This window comes from Phyllobates terribilis, unplaced genomic scaffold (genome assembly GCF_046119375.1).
Source record: "Phyllobates terribilis strain yellow unplaced genomic scaffold, ASM4611937v1 Scaffold_614__1_contigs__length_971095, whole genome shotgun sequence".
Classification (NCBI taxonomy): Eukaryota; Metazoa; Chordata; class Amphibia; order Anura; family Dendrobatidae; genus Phyllobates; species Phyllobates terribilis.
Window position 1 is genome coordinate 706,687 of NW_027363374.1, and position 17,699 is coordinate 724,385.

Genomic DNA, 17,699 nt, shown 5'->3' on the forward strand with positions numbered 1-17,699 from the left:
TAGACAAGCTATAAGCTCAGAGTCCGATCTGATAAGGAGAGGTGAGGCGTGTTACCAGGACAAAGAAGATCTGCTCTCCGGAAACGAGTCATTGCTCTATATATCAGTTAGTTAGTTGTAGTATGGCCTTGGTCCAGGGTTCTTGAACTGATCGCCTTTTCTCGGGGTCAAGAAGGAATTTTTTCCCTGTGACACACATTGGCTGAACGTGTCCAGGTTTTTTGCCTTCTTCTGGATCATTGGCTTTAGGTAGGGGTGAACATTTTATTTAATAAAATGTTTAAAATTAATGCTCTGTCTCCTTGTGTCTTTATTTTATAGCACTCAGGTAGTTGTATATGTCAGTTATCATTTTTATGATCCACGGCTGCCACAATATGAAGCAAACTGAAATACAAGGGCGGTAATTATGTGTCTACTAATGTAATGACTGTATCTATGATGCATAAAATATAGTCAAAAAAGCAAGGGGTAGATGCCCAAACAGATTTAAGTCAAGAAAAGCTGCAATTGGACTAATTAAAAATACCTTTTTATTAGAATTGATTAAAAAAACTCAATAAAAATCATCCAAAAACGCCAATAACAAATATCAACAGAGATGAGGTAGGTCACCTCAGTGACCAGTAGGTGATTAGAATAGTGCCAGTATTCCAAAACCAATTGTCACTGGACATGCAGCCAAACACACAGCAGGTACAAATAACAATTTAGTGACCAGCTAGTGGTGGCCACAAACTGTACAATAAATGCTCATATCCTCATATACTATTGAACAGTTTTTATATGTACCTTAGTGCAGAAATGGCAATGCTCATTCAAACTAGGTGAGCATTCAAGTGGTTACTAGTGGAACCCCCAGTCCTTTTCTTCAACTGTGGAGCATATTATGCCTTTTCTCAGGTATTTAGGTAGGATGACAATAATTAGCATATATCAGTCAGACATCATCTATAAACCTGTCCACTTTGGGAAAGGGGGGATAACACTCTTATAGATGCAGGTACATACTGTACATGCAGTGACATAGGGCTATGATCTCAACATACCACTGTCACCCTGTATGCACAATAATGCGGTATTGGTGTAAGTGTGTGCACACCTGTAATTATTCACCAACCGTAGGAAAAAAAGGGAAAAATCTCACCCAAGTTGAGGATATACTATGCCGGTTCCCTAGTTCATTCATAGGTGTTGATCCCTTTTTCCTCTATTCTCCCTACGCGTTTCCTCAAACACATTGATTCATCAGAGGAGGAACTTATTCCGATCGTGTACCACAGTAATATCGTTACAGACACGTTTGTGGGATAACTTGCTCAATGCTGCAGTATAGGCACTCACCTCACTGTTTCCATTTTAAAGCAACACTTCGCTGCGGTGGCTTCGTCCACAGCGTGTGACGCATTTCCGGTCCGAAGACCTCACTTCCGGTCTGTGGAACGCAGGACATGGCTGCTGGAACTCACTGGTTCCGGAAGCGACGCCTAAGGCGCCGCCCCATGGTAACAGTGTCCAGTTGTCACACTCCTCGTCCTTGCCTCCCAGTCTCGAAGATACCATGTAAGAGGGTTGTAACCTCCTGTATGCTGCTCATCAGGCATGTTGCCATGTGGCATAAACAGGTATACTTCAGACGCATGCCCTGCTATATGGGTTGCAGCTGGAAAATGGAGATCCACATTAAGGGACACATATTTTTTATTGCTCCTTCAATCCCCCAAGAAGACACATGGTCACGGATCACTGTAAACAAATGGGATATACTCTGATATTTTTATAAACACACAGTGGTACTCTAAAGAGGCAGATGATCTCAGAGGTTGCGGTATAGAACAAGAAAATGATTGGGCAAAGATATTTTACCGTTATGTACAGTGTGTATTACTTACGTAAGGATGGTGTAGATCAAGAACGAGATTGGAACCTCAGCTTACCATTATGGTCAAAAAATGATACAGATACACATGCATGGATACCCTACATGTGCTAGCCTAGTAGGGTGATACCACCAGCCTTCACTATTTGGGAAAAACGAGGAAGGAAGTGTCAATTATTCCCTACTGGCACCGTAAAAAGGAAGCCCTTAAGGAGCAAATAGAGGTAACTAAAAAATTCTCGTCAGAACTGGACTTCGCAAAAAAAGAAACACAGTTACAGAACAAGTTAGAAAGGTACCAATACCACCTAAAAGAGTGTAAACACAAGTTCTTTATTACCTTGAAGAATTCAGGGAAAACAAGGAATATTCAGTGGCGCTTACCAGACAGAATTATATTCCTGAGATAGACTTATCCTACTCTGAAACAGAGGTCTCACATACTGATACAAAATCGAAAACCCAAAAGGGAAAATTAAAAGGAAGGTGTAGATATCAGGGGAGAGGAAATAACAGGAGAACCCCGCAGAGAGGGAGTTTTTAGATCTGAACTACCTGCTCAGGAGCCGATCCAACCAGCGGAATCCCGTTTAACAACACAGGTCATCAATCTATCATCAATGCCCCTCACTACTGATGAAATGTGCGTACTGAGTATAGTTTTAAGTTTTATCCACACCACTGATATTGACAAATTTGAAATAATAAAAGTCCTGCATCTATGAAATGAAAAGAGCACTTCCTTAGGGAGGATAGAAAGGAGTGTGACAACTTGGGAATGCCCAATAACCTTTTACAAGGCGTGAGGTTGCTATATCATCTTGATGAGGTGAACCCGAATACATTGGTCCCTTCACGGACCTTAAAAATAAAATTTCTAGACTGCCACCTCCTACTGGAGACTTAAGTTCCATAGATGTCTTCCTTCATTTGGTTACGGAGGACATCATACAACTGACAAAAACTAATCATTGGGAATAACATAACTTTGCAAGAGGTGAAATGGATTCACTACGCAGACTTGAAAAGGATCAAATCATAACCATAAAGCCGTCCGACAAAGGTGGCAATGTGGTTGTGATGGATACCACTACAGACTCTCTCATCTCTCGGCATCACAGACTTGGCCCTATTTTGGATCTCTTCATAGACAGACAGGACATTAGTGTCTCCCACTCACACACCACCTCCTCATCCCGCCTCCTATCTGTCGGTGTCCCCTAAGGAACATTTCTGGGACCCTTGCTCTTCTCCATCTACACCTTCGGCATTGGACAGCTCATAGAGTCTCATGGCTTTCAGTATGACCTCTATGCCGATGTCACACAGATCTACCTCACCGAACCTGATATCTAGTGATAAGCGAGCACTAAAATGCTCGGGTACTCATTGCTCGGGACGAGCAAATTGGAATACTCGGGTGCTCGACCCGAGAAACGTGCTCAATGAAAGTCTATGGGAAACTTGAGCATTTTTCAGGCGGTTCCCCCAGGCGGTCTGCAGAGGGCCTAAAAATTGCCCAAATCGATGGGAACAGTGCTCAAATGACATGGGAACAGCATGGGGAAGGCCTCTGGAAGCATTTCTGACTCCCAGGTCACTGATGTCAACAACGTTGTCAGAGTATTACGCCACTTTTAAGGACTCACAATAAAACATACAAAAACAAAACCAAAATGGATTTTCCTGGGAAATATGTTAAGGAACATCCTTTCTAGGGTAATGACTTGTATACAGTGGTGGCCAAAAGTATTGGCACCCCTGCAATTCTGTCAGATAATGCTCAGTTTCTTCCTGAAAATGATTGCAATCACAAATTCTTTGGTATTATTATCTTCATTTAATTTGTCTTCAATGAAAAAAACACAAAAAGGATTGTCCTAAAGCCAAATTGGATATAATTCCACACCAAACCTAAAAAAGGGGGTGGACAAAAGTATTGGCACTGTTTGAAAAATCATGTGATGCTTCTCTAATTCATATAATTAACAGCACCTGTAACTTACCTGTGTCACCTAACAGGTGTTGTCAATAACTAAATCACACTTGCAGCCAGTTAACATGGATTAAAGTTGACTCAACCTCTGTCCTGTGTCCTTGTGTGTACCACATTGAGCATGGAGAAAATAAAGAAGACCAAAGAACTGTCTGAGGACTTGAGAAACCAAATTGTGAGGAAGCATGAGCAATCTCAAGGCTACAAGTCCATCTCCAAAGACCTGAATGTTCCTGTGTCTTCCGTGCACAGTGTCATCAAGAAGTTTAAAGCCCATGGCACTGTGGCTAACCTCCCTAGATGTGGACGGAAAAGAAAAATTGACGAGAGATTTCAACGCAAGATTGTGCGGATGGTGGATAAAGAACCTCGACTAACATCCAAACAAGTTCAAGCTGCCCTGCAGTCCGAGGGTACAACAGTGTCAACCCGTACTATCCGTCGGCGTCTGAATGAAAAGGGACTGTATGGTAGGATACCCAGGAAGACCCCACTTCTTACCCCGAGACATAAAAACACCAGGCTAGAGTTTGCCAAAACTTACCTGAGAAAGCCTAAAACGTTTTGGAAGAATGTTCTCTGGTCAGATGAGACAAAAGTAGAGCTTTTTGGGAAAAAGCATCAACATAGAGTGTACAGGGAAAAAAAAGAGGCATTCAAAGAAAAGAACACGGTCTCTACAGTCAAACATGGCGGAGGTTCCCTGATGTTTTGGAGTTGCTTTGCTGCCTCTGGCACTGGACTGCTTGACAGTGTGCATGGCATTATGAAGTCTGAAGACTACCAACAAATTTTGCAGCATAATGTAGGGCCCAGTGTGAGAAAGCTTGGTCTCCCTCAGAGGTCATGGGTCTTCCAGCAGGACAATGACCCAAAACACACTTCCAAAAGCACTATAAAATGGTTTGAGAGAAAGCACTGGAGACTTCTAAGGTGGCCAGCAATGAGTCCAGACCTGAATCTCATAGAACACCTGTGGAGAGATCTCAAAATGGCAGTTTGGAGAAGGCACCCTTCAAATATCAGGGACCTGGAGCAGTTTGCCAAAGAAGAATGGTCTACAATTCCAGCAGAGCATTGTAAGAAACTCATTGATGGTTACCGGAAGCGGTTGTTCGCAGTTATTTTGGCTAAAGGTCGAGCAACCAAGTATTAGGCTGAGGGTGCCAATACTTTTGTCTGGCCCATTTTTGGAGTTCTGTGTGAAATGATCAATGATTTGATTTTTGCTTCATTCTCTTTTGTGTTTTTTCCTTGCAAGCAAATGAAATGAAGATAATAATGCCAAAGAATTTGTGATTGCAATCATTTTCAGGTAGAAACTGAGTATTATCTGACAGAATTGCTGGGGTGCCAATACTTTTGGCCACCACTGTAAGAAGCATGATCTGTGCTGAACAGTATGGATGGTAATCCAAAGCCTCCATAACCAAGCTTGGCATGGAAGGCACTCGGGAAATAGGAGTGTGAGTTGGGGGTCTCCCAGTGGTAATACAGTTGGAATCACTGCCTTATTAATACAACGGGGAACTGTTTTTATTTCAATTAACAATTTAAAGGGGTTGTCTGAAACCAACACTGATTTAATTCTAAATCTCTATTTAATTTAATAATCTAATTGCTTTTCTAATATACTTTAATTAAAAGTTAATCTGAATTTATCTAACTGGGGTGTGTTTGTATGTGTGTGTATATATTTGTTTTTTTTACTAACATCCTGTTTGATAAGATTTAGTTTGAAAATCCCCAGTGCATCCTGGGATATGAAGACGGACGCGATCAGGGAGCAGAGGCTGCGGTCACTGCTGCTGCCTCTTTCTGCACCCTGAATGAAGCGTCATCAGTGATGCCTGTTTCAGGGGCTGGGCTAGTCCTTGCTACTCTGCGCATGTGTCGGTTGTCAATTCCAACTCTCAGTTGCTCAGCAGGATCTTGTCACTGTGCAATATTCTTTTTAATGCGCAGTGTCAGGGATTCCTCAGACGACACCGGGGCGATCATGCAATATCTCACCCTGCCATCACTGTGTCACGGATTTCGTCCTGAATCGCGAGCACACGATCCAGATTACTCGACAGTTCAGCACTTTTTGGGGATTATGAATCTCAAGACTGCTACCTACCGGAAGCTAAAATGCAATAAATGAGGGGCCAGGTGAAGAAAGCCATAGCAAATTCTGTCAGGTCCCTTTGAGGTGCATTGTATCTGTTGGGTACCCTGACATCGTGCTTCCCAGGGGTTCTGTGAGCACAATACCATTCCAGGGTTCTACAGTGGGATCTGCTAATTAATGAAGTTTCTCTTAAGGGGCACTTGGAAGGGAAGATGTCCTTATCACCCCGGTCAGTAAAATCTTTATAGTGGTGGCAGGATGAGCCTAACCTATCTCGAGGGGTTCCTTGTGTACTTATGGTCACTAGAATAATTACCGCAGATGCGAGTCCCAGAGGGTGGGGAGCCCATCTGGGAGACATGGTAGCCCAGGGGACCTGGTCAGATATCGAAAAGGGTCTCTCCTTCAATGCAAAAGAACTTCTGGCGGTAGACAAGGCGGTGAATAATTTCTTACCTTTCCTTCAGGGCCAGAATGTAAAGATCCTCTTGGATAACCTAGTTGCGGTAGCATATGTGAACCACCAGGGGGGTACATGGTCAAGATAGCTGATGAGAGGGACAGATCATCTCTTCCAGATTACAGAAAGTCACCTCCTTTCCCTGATGGCCCTCCATATAAGGGGAAAAGAAAACACCAGAGCAGATTTCCTAAGCTGCTATCCTCTGATGCAAGGGGAATGGGAACTAAATCAATGAATTTTTACCCAAATAGCCTCCTGTCAGGTAGATCTGTTTGCCACAAAACTAAATCGGAAGACAAAGATCTTGTGTTCCCTAAATCTCCTAGCTGTGGACGCTCTCATGATACATTGGGATTTCAGCCTGGCGTATGCCTCCCCCACCCCGGTTGGCTCTTCTTCTCATGGTCATAAGAAAGATCAGGGAGGACAAGGCCAGGGTTCTGCTGATCGCACCCTTTTGGCCCAGGAGGCCCTGGTTCTCATGCCTAAGGAGCATGTCCATCTCCGATCCTTGGGTTCTTCCAGAGATTCCGTATCTCTTTCTCCAGGGTCCGATATTCCATCCTCAAGCAACTGGCCTCCACTTGACGGGGTGGAACTTGAAAGGACACTGCTAAATCGGAAAGGTTTTTCCCAAGGTCTAGAAATCATCCTGATGCACAGCAGAAAACCTGTTGCAACCCAAATTTATGCCAGAACTTGGAGAAAGTTTTTGTCTTTCTCTGGTTCTGTGGTTGATGGGGGGCGCCAATAGGAAACATCTTGGAGTTTTGACAAAAAGGTCATGAACTAAGGTTATCCACCAGCACCCTTAAAGTTCAGGTTTCTGCCTTGGGTGCCCTATATAGCTGTGATCTAGCGGGTAACTACTGGGTTTGTCGGTTCATTAAGGCAGCTTTTAGAACTAGATCTATTAAAAGCAGCTTGGTTCCCTGGGATTTAAATTTGGTTCTAAAGGCCTTGACTAGCTCGCCCTTTGAGCCAATAGTCAGCAACCCTTAAATCCCTCTCCCTTAAGACCACTTTGTTAATAGCTTTAACCTCGGCCAGGAGCATTAGTGACATCCAGGCCCTGTCTCTGGCCTCGCCGTTTACTAAAATTCTGGATGATAGGCAGGATCTGGTCTCAAAATCATTCTCTCTCCCTAAGGTAGCCACTCGTTTCCACAGACTTCATGAAGTCCTCCTACCCTCCTTTTGTCCAAATCCTAGTAACCAGAAAGAGGTGGAGCTACATACGTTAGAAGTGAGGAGATGTGTGGTTAGGTACCTTTCAGTTACAAAAAGCTTTAGAAAAGATAACTCGTTGTTTATATCCTACCAAGGGGCTAGGAAACGGTCTTAAGTCACGAAGTCCACCATAGCTAGATGGAATAGGGAGGCCATTTCTCTAGCATATACATCTAGCGGCGAGGAAGTACCAGAAGGGCTGAAGGCTCATTTCACCCGGGCTGTGGCGACCTCCTGGGCTGAGAAGACAGGTGTCTTGACAGAAGACATATGTAGGGCTGCTACCTGGTCCTGTCCCTCTCCATTCCATAGACACTATATAGGTTAGATATGGGTATATCGGCTGACCTCACCTTTAGGAGAAGAGTGTTCCAGGCTGTGGTCCTTCAAAAGATTACTTCATCTCTGTAATTCTCTCGTGGTGCTGTCATGGTCAACCGATAAAATCGTAAGTTACTTACCGGTAATGGGATTTTTCGGAGACCATGACACCACCCTTACATTCCCTCCCTTCACGTTTGTGGGAGCACTCCCCTTTTATTAATTATAATCTCACACTCAATAGGTGTCGTGTGGTATGGCAATTTTGTGATTGTTTGCTGTGTTCATTAACCCGGCGGTCCTCTCAATGCTCTGTAATCCAAACTGAGGCGGGAGAGAGGTGGCGCCCTTTTAAGCCTGTAGGTTTCCTCTCCTTGGTGGGCGGATCCCCTCTCTCTTGCTGCTGTCATGGTCTCTGAAAAATCCCGTTACCGGTAAGTAACGACTATTCATTTGATGGAGCAATCAAAAAGTTGTTCCCCAAAATGGTAAGTATTAACCCCTTAAGCCCCGCGGGTGGTTTGCACGTTAATGACCAGGCCAATTTTTACAATTCTGACCACTGTCACTTTATGAGGTAATTACTCTGGAACGCTTCAACGGATCCCCCTGATTCTGAGATTATTTTTTCATGACATATTGTACTTCATGATTGTCGAAAAAATTCTTCAATATCACTTGCGTTTATTTGTGAAAAAAACGGAAATTTGGCGAAAATTTTGAAAATTTTGCAATTTTCAAAATTTGAATTTTTAAGCCCTGAAATCAGAGCGATATGTCACACAAAAGAGTTAATAAATAACATTTCCCACATGTCTACTTTACATCAGCACAATTTTGGAGCCAAAATTTTTTTTTGTTAGGGAGCTATAAGGGTTAAAAGTTGACCAGCGATTTCTCATTTTTCCAACAAAATTTACAAAACCATTTTTTTAGGGACCACATCATATTTGAAGTGACTTGGAGAGGTGTTTTTGACAGAAAATACCCAAAAGTGACACCATTCTAAAAACTGCACCCCTCAAGGTGCTCAAAACCACATTCAAGAACTTTATTAACCCTTCAGGTGCTTCACAGGAATTTTTTGAATGTGGAAGAAAAAAATGAACATTTAACTTTTTTCACAAAAATGTTACTTTAGACCCAATTTTTTTTATTTTCACAGGGGTAACAAGAAAAAATGGACCCCAAAATTTGTTCTGCAATTTCCCCTGGGCACGCAGATACCCAATATTTGGGGAAAAAACACTGTTTGGGCGCACGGCAGGGCTTGGAAGGGAAGGAGCGCCATTTGACTTTTTGATTGTAAAATTTGCTTGAATAATTAGCGGACGCCATGTTGTGTTTGGAGAGCCCCTGTGTGCCCAAACTTTGGAGCTCCCCCACAAGTGACCCCATTTTGGAAACTAGACCCCCCAAGGCACCTTTATAGATGCATAGTGAGCACTTGGAACCCCCAGGTGCTTCACAAATTGATTCGTAAAAATGAAAAAGTGAAAACAATTAATACAAAAGAGGATAGTGAAGACCTTCAGAGGGATTTGGATAAGCTGGGTAGGTGGAGCATTAAATGGCAAATGAGGTTTAACGAGGAGAAATGTAAGGTCATACATATGGGAAGGAAAAATGGAAGTCACCAGTACTCACTGAATGGGAAATCATTGGGGAATTCAGAGATGGAGAAGGACTTGGGCATCTTGATTGATAGCAAACTAAATTGGAGTGCCCAAAGTCAGGCGCTGCTGTAAGGGCAAACAGGGTAATGGGATGTATCAGAAGAGGTATAGCTGCAAAGGATGAGAACATTGTTCTTCCACTGTACAAAGCACTGGTCAGACCACACTTGGAATACTGTGCTCAGTTATGGGCCCCAATATATAGAAAGGATATAAATGAGCTTGAAAAGGTACAAAGGAGGGCAACAAAATTAATAAAGGGAATGGAGGGACTGCAATACCCAGAGAGGTTGGCAAAACTAGGACTATTCAGCCTGGAAAAGAGAAGGTTGAGGGGGGACATAATAAATGTGTACAAATATGTTAGGGGACAGTATAGAGACCTTGCCCGGGATTTGTTCAAAAGGAGGGATATTACGGTAACAAGAGGGCACTCACTAAGACTGGAAGAGAAAAGGTTTCAGCACCAGCATAGGAAGGGGTTCTTTACGGTAAGAGCAGTGAGAATATGGAATTCAATGAGTGAGGAGACGGTAATGTCGGATTCACTACACCAGTTCAAGCGGGGACTGGATGCTTTTCTAGATACCAGGCAGATTTCTGCATATACTTAAAAATAGAATAAAATAGTAGGTTGATACAGGGATTTATTCTGACTGCTGGTTTCAGAGTCGGGAGGGAATTTTTCCTCAGGTGAAGATTGGCTAAATCATTTGGGGTTTTTGCCCTCCTCTGGATCAACTTTCGCAACTACAGAACTTACAGGTCGAACTTGATGGACGCAAGTCTTTATTCGGCTTTACAAACTATGTATCACTATGTAAAAAAAAAACAACACTTTTTCATTTTTACGAATCAATTTGTGAAGCACCTAGGGGTTCCAAGTGCTCACTATGCATCTAGATAGGTGCCTTGGGGGGGTCTAGTTTCCAAAATGGGGTCACTTGTGGGGGAGCTCCAATGTTTGGGCACACAGGGACTCTCTAAATGCAACATGGTATCCGCTAACAAATTGAATGGAAAATCGGCTCAAATTGTTAGCGGACACCACATTGCGTTTGGAGAGCCCCTCTGTGCCCAAACTTTGGAGCTCCCCCACAAGTGACCCCATTTTGGAAACTAGACCCCCCAAGGCACCTTTCTAGATGCATAGTGAGCACTTGGAACCCCCAGGTGCTTCACAAATTGATTCGTAAAAATGAAAAAGTGAAAAAAAAAACACTTTTTCATTTTTACGAATCAATTTGTGAAGCACCTAGGGGTTCCAAGTGCTCACTATGCATCTAGATAGGTGCCTTGGGGGGTCTAGTTTCCAAAATGGGGTCACTTGTGGGGGAGCTCCAATGTTTGGGCACACAGGGACTCTCTAAATGCAACATGGTATCCGCTAACAAATTGAATGGAAAATCGGCTCAAATTGTTAGCGGACACCACATTGCGTTTGGAGAGCCCCTCTGTGCCCAAACTTTGGAGCTCCCCCACAAGTGACCCCATTTTGGAAACTAAACCCCCCAAGGCACCTTTCTAGATGCATAGTGAGCACTTGGAACCCCCAGGTGCTTCACAAATTGATTCGTAAAAATGAAAAAGTGAAAAAAAAAACACTTTTTCATTTTTACGAATCAATTTGTGAAGCACCTAGGGGTTCCAAGTGCTCACTATGCATCTAGATAGGTGCCTTGGGGGGTCTAGTTTCCAAAATGGGGTCACTTGTGGGGGAGCTCCAATGTTTGGGCACACAGGGACTCTCTAAATGCAACATGGTATCCGCTAACAAATTGAATGGAAAATCGGCTCAAATTGTTAGCGGACACCACATTGCGTTTGGAGAGCCCCTCTGTGCCCAAACTTTGGAGCTCCCCCACAAGTGACCCCATTTTGGAAACTAGACCCCCCAAGGCACCTTTCTAGATGCATAGTGAGCACTTGGAACCCCCAGGTGCTTCACAAATTGATTAGTAAAAATGAAAAAGTGAAAAAAAAAACACTTTTTCATTTTTGTGAATCAATTTGTGAAACACCTGGAGTTCCAAGTGCTCACTATGCATCTAGATAGGTGCCTTGGGGGGTCTAGTTTCCAAAATGGGGTCACTTGTGGGGGAGCTCCAATGTTTGGGCACACAGGGACTCTCCAAATGCAACATGATATCCGCTAACAAATTGAGCCGACAATTTGTTAGCGGATATCATGTTGCATTTGGAGAGTCCCTGTGTGCCCAAACATTGGAGCTCCCCCACAAGTGACCCCATTTTGGAAACTAGACCCCCCAAGGCACCTATCTAGATTCATAGTGAGCACTTGGAACCCCAGGTGCTTCACAAATTGATTCATAAAAATGAAAAAGTGTTTTTTTTTTCACTTTTTCATTTTTACGAATCAATTTGTGAAGCACCTGGGGGTTCCAAGTGCTCACTATGCATCTAGATAGGTGCCTTGGGGGGTCTAGTTTCCAAAATGGGGTCACTTGTGGGGGAGCTCCAATGTTTGGGCACACAGGGGCTCTCCAAACGCAACATGGCGTCCGCTAACAAATTGTCGGCTCAATTTGTTAGCGGATATCATGTTGCATTTGGAGAGTCCCTGTGTGCCCAAACATTGGAGCTCCCCCACAAGTGACCCCATTTTGGAAACTAGACCCCCCAAGGCACCTATCTAGATTCATAGTGAGCACTTGGAACCCCAGGTGCTTCACAAATTGATTCATAAAAATGAAAAAGTGTTTTTTTTTTCACTTTTTCATTTTTACGAATCAATTTGTGAAGCACCTGGGGGTTCCAAGTGCTCACTATGCATCTAGATAGGTGCCTTGGGGGGTCTAGTTTCCAAAATGGGGTCACTTGTGGGGGAGCTCCAATGTTTGGGCACACAGGGGCTCTCCAAACGCAACATGGCGTCCGCTAACAATTTGAGCCGATTTTCCATTCAATTTGTTAGCGGACACCATGTCGCGTTTGGAGAGCCCGTGATGTGCCTAAACAGTGGAGCTCCCCCACAAGTGTCCCCATTTTGGAAACTATACCCCTCAAGGATTTTATTAAGGTGTATAGTGAACATTTTGAACCCAGAGGTACTGCACAGAATTTGTTTACATTAGGTCATCATATTGAATAAGTTGTCATTATTCTTGAGCGCAAGTGCTCGCTACTTGAGTTTGCATCGGGTACTCAGGTATGCACCATGTACAGCGTGTGCTCGAGTGACATGCTCGAGTCCCTGCTCCGCATGTTTCACGGTTATTAGACACCCAAAAAAAAACATGCGGGGATCGCTCGTGCATGGCAGGCAATCCCCGTAAAGTTTTTTGGCCGCGAAGCATATGGGGCAGAGACTCGAGCATGTCACTCAAATACCCACGATACTCAATGCATACCAGAGCACCCGATGCAAACTCAAGTAGCGAGCACTTGCTCTCAACACTAGTCGCCATATCGTCATCTTTTTTTCTTACTTTTGAAAAAAATCCCAACCCCAGCCCTAACCCTAGCACAACCCTAGCCCTAGCACAACCCTAGCCCTAGCACAACCCTAGCCCCAGCACAACCCTAGCCCCAGCACAACCCTAGCCCCAGCACAACCCTAACCCCAAACTCAGCCCTAACCCTAGCCCAATCCTAACCCAAGAGTTTATTTTTGACGCCGTTCCTTGTGCGGTATAAGTGATTAGACGACTTTATTCTTCGGGTCGGTGTGATTACAGCAATGCCAGAATCATATGGGGTTTTTATGACTGACAGCTGTCACACACTAAAAGACGCATTTTTTGTAAAATCTAGTTTTTGCATCGCCATATTTTGAGAGCTATAATTTTTCCAGATTTTGGCAGACAGTCATGTGATGGTTCGTTTTTTGCGGGATGACTTGACGTTGTTATTGATGCCATTTTCAGGCACGTGACATTTTTTGATCGCTTTCTATTCCGATTTTTGGGAGGCAGAATAAACAAAAACCAACAATTCAGGAATTGTTTTTTTGTTTTTTTTTATTCTGTTCCGCGTGTGGTAAAATTGATGAGGTAGCTTTATTCTTCGGGTCAGTACATTTACAGCGGTACCACATTTGTATCATTTTTCTATGTTTTGGCGCTTATACACAATAAAAGCTATTTTATAGAAAAAAATATTTTTTAGCATCGCTTTATTCTGAGAGCTATAACTTTTATATTTTTCGGCTGATGGAGCTGTATGGCGGCTTGTTTGTTGCGGGACGAGATGACGCTTTCAGCGGTATCATTTTTATTTATATGCGTCTTTTTGATCGCGTGTTATTCCACTTTTTGTTTGGCGGTATGGTGATAAAGCATTGTTTTTTGCTTCGTTTTTTTTTTTTTTTTTACCGTGTTCACTGAAGGGGTTAACTAGTGGGACAGTTTTATAGGTCAGGTTGTTCCGGACGCGGCGATACCAAATATGTGTACTTTTATTGTTGTTTTTTTTTTTTTTTTTTATAATAATATTTATTGATGGGTACATTATATTTTTATTTTTGGTGTATTATTTTTTTTATTTTTTTATAATATTTTTGCACATTTTTTTTTTTTTTCCACTTTCACACAGTTTATACACTTTATTACTTTGTCCCACTCTGGGACTTTCACTTTTTTTTTTCTGATCACCTGCATGGCACAGGAATGAAGCACCATCCCTATGCCATGAAGGCTGTCAGAAGTGCAAAGTGTGAAGATTGCTTGGAGATGCACTGCGCATGCCCAAGCAATCTTCCTGCTCTCTGGTGACCCGGATGTTGTCATGACGACATCCGGTCATCATGGCAACACCCGGGAAGCCTTTGCAGACTGCGCTGGAAGCCGGAAGAGGAGGTGAGTATCGCCGATCACCTCCCCTTGCCCCCGCAATGCCGCAATCGACTTCGATCGCAGCATCGCGGGGGTTAATGTGCTGGGAGCGGTGCAGGACCGCTCCTTGCACATAGTACCGGGTGTCAGCTGTGACAATCAGCTGACACCCGGCGGCGATCGCGCCCGCACAGCCTGTGTGCGCGCGCGATCGCCATGACGTACTAATACGGGTCTGGCTCTTAAGTCCCAGGGCACAGACGCGTATTAGTACGTCAGATGTTATTAAGGGGTTAAAAACGGGTCTTAGAAAATTGAAACACAAGCCAAACAATTTGTTTGCAAAGTTTAGAGTTTTTTGAAAGCAGTAAAATGTTTGTTTTTTTCTTCTGCACCATTTCACTTTATTTAGAATTCATTGCCCTTGTTTTCTATATCTTGCACAGTAAAGTGAATGGTGTCTTTCAAAAATGCTGTAATTTTGTCCCACAAAATACCTCTCAACCCTGCTGTATTGAATAGTGTCTGTGTTATTCAGCAAGTAAGAAAAAGATCTTCAGCTCACCTGGCCCAGCCTGCCAGTCCTCCTTTCCATGATCTCGGTGCTCGGAATTAGTCCATCCCCATCTGGGAGAAAAATCCTCAGTGAAAGTAAAAAATAGTTTTCCAGCACACGATGTAGAAAAATTAGAAAAAGCCTTTATTTAATCAATCGTTAAAAAATACAATTCCAACAGAGATAAAAGCATGTGTAAGCTTCCGCGTTTCGGATCATATTTGACCCTTAGTCATAGCATAAAGTACTGAATAAATGTTGCACTTTTCAAGGAAAACAGTCAAGGGAAGCTGCCAAGGGTAACACCCACCAAAATCAGCTGTGATATTAGCTCACTAATTCAAGGCTAGCAGTGATCTAAACACTAGTATAACCCTATACTACATCCATCCTCTACAAACATATTACAATGTGAACTGTCACTTAGTAATGCACTAATTATTTGATCACTTTTTACCCAAGTTTTTTATATATATGAATTCATTGAATAAACAATTGATGCATTATTTAAATATATATGTAACAATAAGAGCTTCTAATGATATCATTACCTATTTTCTAAAAATTATTGTTCTAACATTTGATTTCAAGGGCATACTTTTCCCCCAAAAAAATAAAATAATATCTCTATTTTAAAACCATATGAGAATGGCTGGAAATTATTACAAAACGTAATTAGCATGCTTTGTTTTGTATACTATTGATTATAGAGTCCCCTAGATTGATCACAAAAAATAAAAAAAATAAAAAATGTATTTAATAAATTCCTCAATTTGTTCCAACTTTTTTAATATAGATACATCAATTCATGTCTTAGATTTAGTCCTGCTGGGTATCTGGTATTTAGTTTTAGAATCCATCGAGCTTCAGTCATCTGGAGTAATTTAAACCTATCTCCACCTCGCCGTGGAGCAGAAACAAATTCCAAAGCACTTACTCGCAGGCTACTTAAATCCCCCTTGTGTTCATTCAAAAAATGTTTGGAAGCCCCCGAAAGACTGCGGGTAGTGACATTGTTAATGTCATAAATGTGCTCCGACAGTCTTTTTCTTACACTGCGGCTTGTAGATCCCACATATTGTTTTCCGCATATCGTGCAAAAAATGATATAAACCCAGTGGTCAGTAGCACAGTTCATGAAAGTCTTAAGATTAAATACTTGACCCTCATTACTTATGACAGACTTGTTATTATTTATCATGAATTTGCATAAACCACATGACTTCTACCCGCATCTAAATGAGCCCTTAGTGGACTCATTTAAAAAATGGTTGTAAATTTGTTCCAAAAAAATCCCTGACAATAGGAAATGTAATCTCCCTGAGTGAACCCAGAGAAAATACAGGCAAAATAGGTCATACATGGTTGTCCACTCAGTATCAGCAGATTCTTGACAATAATGTTCAAGAATCAGTGACAAAGTTGAAGTTACGCAGGGGATGGATCTTTCAGCAAGACAATGATCCAAAACACCGCTCCAAATCTACTCAGGCATTCATGCAGAGGAACAATTACAATGTTCTGGAATGGCCATCCCTGTCCCCAGACCTGAATATCATTGAACATCTGTGGGATCATTTGAAGAGGGCTGTCCATGCTTGGCGACCATCAAACTTAACTGAACTGGAATTGTTTTGTAAAGAGGAATGGTCAAAAATACCTTCATCCAGGATCCAGGAAATCATTAGAAGCTACAGGAAGCGACTAGAGGCTGTTATTTTTGCAAAAGGAGGATCTACTAAATATTAATGTCACTTTTCTGGTGAGGTGCCCATACTTATGCACCTGTCAAATTTTGTTTGAATGCAGATTGCACATTTTCTGTTAGTACAATAAACCTCATTTCAAGGCAGAAACATTACTGTGTCCAACAGTTATTACATATATCAAACTTAAATAGCTGTTGCAAAAACACCAATTTTTATAAAACATTAATAGGGGTGCCCAAACTTTTTCATATAACTGTATATATGTTCATTCTAATATCAAAAAATATACCATTCTAGTACACAGAATGGTGTTAGAATGTAATGTTGAACAACTACCCACTCTCCTAACTTAATTGGGGTGCGGTGTCAATCCTAATCAATTCAACCAAGTCAAGGAAAGGGAAAAAAAAAAAAACCACGACATCTTAAGAGTAACCAGTCTATAAAGATTGTCTTTCCTTAAAGTCCTTACAAGTGCATATTATACCTGATGAAGGCCGTTGCTGGCAGAAACGCGTTGTTTGTTCTTAATATAGTGTCCGAATAAATCTGATTTTGAGAAAAATAATTCATCTGTAACGATCCTTATCCTCTGGAAGCGCTGAAAAAGGGAAATCTTCTCTCCACTACAATATCCAACATGCAAGCCTTATACCAGGGCTGACATACTTCCCGCATTTGTGCTGCAGACCAGAGGATTGCAAAGAGCTGATCCACTATACGGATCATTTGAGTGAAAATACAAGACATCTAAAGGGTGAGTGCAAAAAACAAATATTGTTGTGGCAAATGCACATATTCATCTACACTTAGACTCTGCACCCCTTGTCTCCCCTTTTATTCTTTTTTTATATCAATGGAATTTATGGAAGACCTCCTCTTGGCAGTAAGAAGAACGATGGAAGTGGAAGAAGAGAAGCCCTCTAGATCAGTCCAGGAAGAGATGTTCGGTGGTCTCCGCTC

General features: G+C 42.3%; 1 pseudogene; it reads left to right on the forward strand.

Moving 5' to 3' along the window:
* Nucleotides 1–17,699, forward strand: part of LOC141233750 (uncharacterized) — an 83,720-nt pseudogene that overhangs the window by 48,438 nt on the left and 17,583 nt on the right.